The sequence below is a fragment of the Pavona decussata genome, unplaced genomic scaffold, assembly GCF_977016875.1.
Source record: "Pavona decussata unplaced genomic scaffold, jaPavDecu1.1 SCAFFOLD_48, whole genome shotgun sequence".
In the NCBI taxonomy this organism is placed as follows: Eukaryota; Metazoa; Cnidaria; class Anthozoa; order Scleractinia; family Agariciidae; genus Pavona; species Pavona decussata.
In genome coordinates, this window is record NW_028145470.1 from 549,003 (window position 1) to 555,002 (window position 6,000).

Consider the following 6,000-nt stretch of genomic DNA (forward strand, 5'->3'; position numbering starts at 1 on the left):
TTTACTTTGTAGCGTATCCACATCAAGTTCTGCGTCAACGTCATCTTCGGTATCATCCCCGTCGAGTGAATCCACATCGTCCAGGTGAACAAAAATAAAATGTACCTTATCTTTTGGAACATCTATGTTATCTTTCATCTATTACTATAATCGCAAAAACGACCATAAAATATACCATTTGACTATCTTTGTTTTAGTTCGGCATCTACGTCATCAAGCGCATCAACATCTTCAAGATAAACTCAAGAAAGCGATAAAACCTTAACACTTTATCAGGGGATGTTTCCATTTATAGAGAAGGCCAGTAATCCGAGGCAACCCTAAAGAAGCACAACGTCAGCTTCTTAATATTTATCATATCATCTATTCCACTGACATACAGATAAAATGTTTCTGTGCTTACCAAATAAAACTTTAAATTAGTTGATTCCCTTTTTGTAGCTGATCTTTATAAATTTCACCCAGTCACAGCTGGCGTTTTTTCTGTTTCGTTTGATAATTACTCTCGGAGGTCTATCGATTGAAGACGGAAAAGAAAAAAAAAACATAAAATTAGCTGTCTTCTTGAGGAGAACCTATCGTCAACAACGATCTTATCGTCTACCGGATCCAGACATTCGTTTTAAAACCTCAGTCGCTAATTTGATTTAAACATTGAAATTAATTGTTTGCTATATTCCAGATGTGCTTATGCCCACGATCAATGTACCTAATTGTTATAATGTTGTCGTATAACAATAACAAAACTCAATCAAACTTTTCAATCAGAATTAATGACGTACGCCAACTAAACTCATGGTTTTTAAATTCCTAATTTACTCATATTATGGAAAAACCATCACAAACTTGGCTATTCATAATTTTTATAGTGATATGAAAAATGATTTATCTAACACAGGTAAAGGGAGTACAAAGCAGATGAAATGGTATATCATAAAATTGGCGCATTTGCACATAAGAAAGAAGTCCTGGGACCACTGTTGAACTTGAAAAGGTTTCAATGGAATCATTCGTCTGAAGAATTTCGCTATGACAACTCTAAACCCAAATTTGTAACATTTGAGCATTATTGATATCCAAGGACACAATTTCACGATAAATTCCTATTCGCGATGCAACATAGTTGCAATTGAGTGTATTAATTTGACTTTTTTCCAGCACGACTTTAAAAGTCACTGACATAAAAACAAACGGACTATTATACTATAGATCACTTCTGTAACATCAAATTTAAGCGATAAAAAAATAAAATTGTCTATAAACAATATGTTATTTTTTTTCTGCCAAACTAATAATACCTGTAACAATTCAAAGTACGTGCATTTTAATCACGAGTTGTTTCCATTTTAGTGCCTCCACATCAAGTTCGGTGTCAACATCGTCTTCGGTATCGACGTCATCAAGTGTCTCAACTTCCTCAAGGTAATTACTAAAGTTATCAAATAAAAGTTTACGGTCACTTATCAGGAAGAGTGCATGCCATGCAAATTGGCTCAGACTAAGCTTAAACAATATGAAAGTGCCTCAGAAAGCTCTTACATGTCTGCTATTAGGACCTTGCTTTATTTTAAAGAATAAGAATTTTTGTTGAGAAGATTTTCTGACCATGACGGTTTTCTTTGTAGCGCATCCACATCAAGTTCTGCGTCAACGTCATCGTCAGTATCGACTTCGTCAAGTGTGTCCACAGCCTCCAGGTGAAGAAAAATAAAGACCTTTTTTATTCGCCTACTTATGCTTTCTTCTTATGTTGGATAAATTATCGTAGCATAAGAAATATAGGTGTCTATCATGAGAGACATCCTTTCTTATCAATGCTGCAAAAAGAAAAAACGCTCTTCAAGATAATAACAAATCCTTTGAATTTCAGCTCCACCACGTCTAGTTCAGTATCAACATCATCGTCCGCATCGACGTCATCAAGTATTTCAACGCCAACTACAACAAGTGTGTCGACATCATCTTCCGCCTCCAGGTATTGTAGAAAAATATTCATATATCCATCTCATTGAAAAAGAAAGCTACATAAAAGAAACCGAGATTTGATAGTTTGGCTCACGTCATTTTGGTATTGTCACTCAGCTGAATTTATAGTTGCATACGAGTATAATGTTAAAGGTGTCTATCGATGTATGTATATAAAATATGCACACTATATAAAGTTACTCTCAGCTAGGAATAATACTTATTCAACTGTTCAAGGGAATAAGTTGTGAAAATAATGATGGCTATTTTAATTCACAGAAATAGAATAATATTGTATTGTTATATTTTTGCGTGTCCACATCAAGTTCGGTGTCAACATCGTCGTCAGTATCGACATCATCAAGTGTGTCAACTTGATCGGGGTGATAAAAATTTATTTCTGTATAATAAGTTTGAAAACAAAATTTTCGTAAAGTATATTTACTAATAACAATCCTGAATATGATACCACTAAAACTGTTAAACGACATAATTTTGACAACAACAGAAAATCCAATTTTTTTTTGTCTAGAGTGCTTATTTGATCAATAACTCACCGTCTTAAGTATTATACGCTATGTTATTTTGTCTGGCAAACAAATCATAGTTGTAAAAATCCAAAGTACCTGCATTTTAATCAGGACTTTTTTCCATTTCAGTGCGTCCACATCAAGTTCGGTGTCAACATCGTCTTCAGTATCGACGTCATCAAGTGTCTCAACTTCCTCGAGGTAATTGCTACCATTATAAAATAAAAGTTTACGGGTATTTGTCAGAAAGAGCGCACGCCTTGCAAATTGACTGACTCAGTTTTAACAATATAATAGTACCTAAGAAAGCTGTAGCATATGTCTGATATTAGAACTTTCTTTAATTTTAAACAGTAAGAAGTTCCCTGACTACGTTTTCTGGTAATGACTTTTTTCTTTGTAGTGCATCCACATCAAGTTCTGCGTCAACGTCATCGTCGGTATCATCTTCGTCGAGTGCGTCAACGTCGTCCAGGTAATGAATAATCTACCTGTTTTTTCGAATTTCTCAGTGTGTTTGTTTTAATTTATTCGTCTAATCAAGAATAAATGAAATCCTCTTTTGTTTTCCATGTTTCCTTTTATAGTAAAAGTATGATAACGAAATGTTGGGTTTCTTAATAACCTCTATATCATGTAATACTCTTACAAGAAGTTTATGTTCCCTTTTAAAAGAAACATTGAAATTAATTGTTTGCTATATTCCAGATGTGCTTATGCCCACGATCAATGTACCTAATTGTTATAATGTTGTCGTATAACAATAACAAAACTCAATCAAACTTTTCAATCAGAATTAATGACGTACGCCAACTAAACTCATGGTTTTTAAATTCCTAATTTACTCATATTATGGAAAAACCATCACAAACTTGGCTATTCATAATTTTTATAGTGATATGAAAAATGATTTATCTAACACAGGTAAAGGGAGTACAAAGCAGATGAAATGGTATATCATAAAATTGGCGCATTTGCACATAAGAAAGAAGTCCTGGGACCACTGTTGAACTTGAAAAGGTTTCAATGGAATCATTCGTCTGAAGAATTTCGCTATGACAACTCTAAACCCAAATTTGTAACATTTGAGCATTATTGATATCCAAGGACACAATTTCACGATAAATTCCTATTCGCGATGCAACATAGTTGCAATTGAGTGTATTAATTTGACTTTTTTCACGCACGACTTTAAAAGTCACTGACATAAAAACAAACGGACTATTATACTATAGATCACTTCTGTAACATCAAATTTAAGCGATAAAAAAATAAAATTGTCTATAAACAATATGTTATTTTTTTTCTGCCAAACTAATAATACCTGTAACAATTCAAAGTACGTGCATTTTAATCACGAGTTGTTTCCATTTTAGTGCCTCCACATCAAGTTCGGTGTCAACATCGTCTTCGGTATCGACGTCATCAAGTGTCTCAACTTCCTCAAGGTAATTACTAAAGTTATCAAATAAAAGTTTACGGTCACTTATCAGGAAGAGTGCATGCCATGCAAATTGGCTCAGACTAAGCTTAAACAATATGAAAGTACCTCAGAAAGCTCTTACATGTCTGCTATTAGGACCTTGCTTTATTTTAAAGAATAAGAATTTTTGTTGAGAAGATTTTCTGACCATGACGGTTTTCTTTGTAGCGCATCCACATCAAGTTCTGCGTCAACGTCATCGTCAGTATCGACTTCGTCAAGTGTGTCCACAGCCTCCAGGTGAAGAAAAATAAAGACCTTTTTTATTCGCCTACTTATGCTTTCTTCTTATGTTGGATAAATTATCGTAGCATAAGAAATATAGGTGTCTATCATGAGAGACATCCTTTCTTATCAATGCTGCAAAAAGAAAAAACGCTCTTCAAGATAATAACAAATCCTTTGAATTTCAGCTCCACCACGTCTAGTTCAGTATCAACATCATCGTCCGCATCGACGTCATCAAGTATTTCAACGCCAACTACAACAAGTGTGTCGACATCATCTTCCGCCTCCAGGTATTGTAGAAAAATATTCATATATCCATCTCATTGAAAAAGAAAGCTACATAAAAGAAACCGAGATTTGATAGTTTGGCTCACGTCATTTTGGTATTGTCACTCAGCTGAATTTATAGTTGCATACGAGTATAATGTTAAAGGTGTCTATCGATGTATGTATATAAAATATGCACACTATATAAAGTTACTCTCAGCTAGGAATTATACTTATTCAACTGTTCAAGGGAATAAGTTGTGAAAATAATGATGGCTATTTTAATTCACAGAAATAGAATAATATTGTATTGTTATATTTTTGCGTGTCCACATCAAGTTCGGTGTCAACATCGTCGTCAGTATCGACATCATCAAGTGTGTCAACTTGATCGGGGTGATAAAAATTTATTTCTGTATAATAAGTTTGAAAAAAAATTTTCGTAAAGTATATTTACTAATAACAATCCTGAATATGATACCACTAAAACTGTTAAACGACATAATTTTGACAACAACAGAAAAGCCAATTTTTTTTTTGTCTAGAGTGCTTATTTGATCAATAACTCACCGTCTTAAGTATTATACGCTATGTTATTTTGTCTGGCAAACAAATCATAGTTGTAAAAATCCAAAGTACCTGCATTTTAATCAGGACTTTTTTCCATTTCAGTGCGTCCACATCAAGTTCGGTGTCAACATCGTCTTCAGTATCGACGTCATCAAGTGTCTCAACTTCCTCGAGGTAATTGCTACCATTATAAAATAAAAGTTTACGGGTATTTGTCAGAAAGAGCGCACGCCTTGCAAATTGACTGACTCAGTTTTAACAATATAATAGTACCTAAGAAAGCTGTAGCATATGTCTGATATTAGAACTTTCTTTAATTTTAAACAGTAAGAAGTTCCCTGACTACGTTTTCTGGTAATGACTTTTTTCTTTGTAGTGCATCCACATCAAGTTCTGCGTCAACGTCATCGTCGGTATCATCTTCGTCGAGTGCGTCAACGTCGTCCAGGTAATGAATAATCTACCTGTTTTTTCGAATTTCTCAGTGTGTTTGTTTTAATTTATTCGTCTAATCAAGAATAAATGAAATCCTCTTTTGTTTTCCATGTTTCCTTTTATAGTAAAAGTATGATAACGAAATGTTGGGTTTCTTAATAACCTCTATATCATGTAATACTCTTACAAGAAGTTTATGTTCCCTTTTAAAAGAAACATTGAAATTAATTGTTTGCTATATTCCAGATGTGCTTATGCCCACGATCAATGTACCTAATTGTTATAATGTTGTCGTATAACAATAACAAAACTCAATCAAACTTTTCAATCAGAATTAATGACGTACGCCAACTAAACTCATGGTTTTTAAATTCCTAATTTACTCATATTATGGAAAAACCATCACAAACTTGGCTATTCATAATTTTTATAGTGATATGAAAAATGATTTATCTAACACAGGTAAAGGGAGTACAAAGCAGATGAAATGGTATATCATAAAATTGGCGCATTTGCACATAA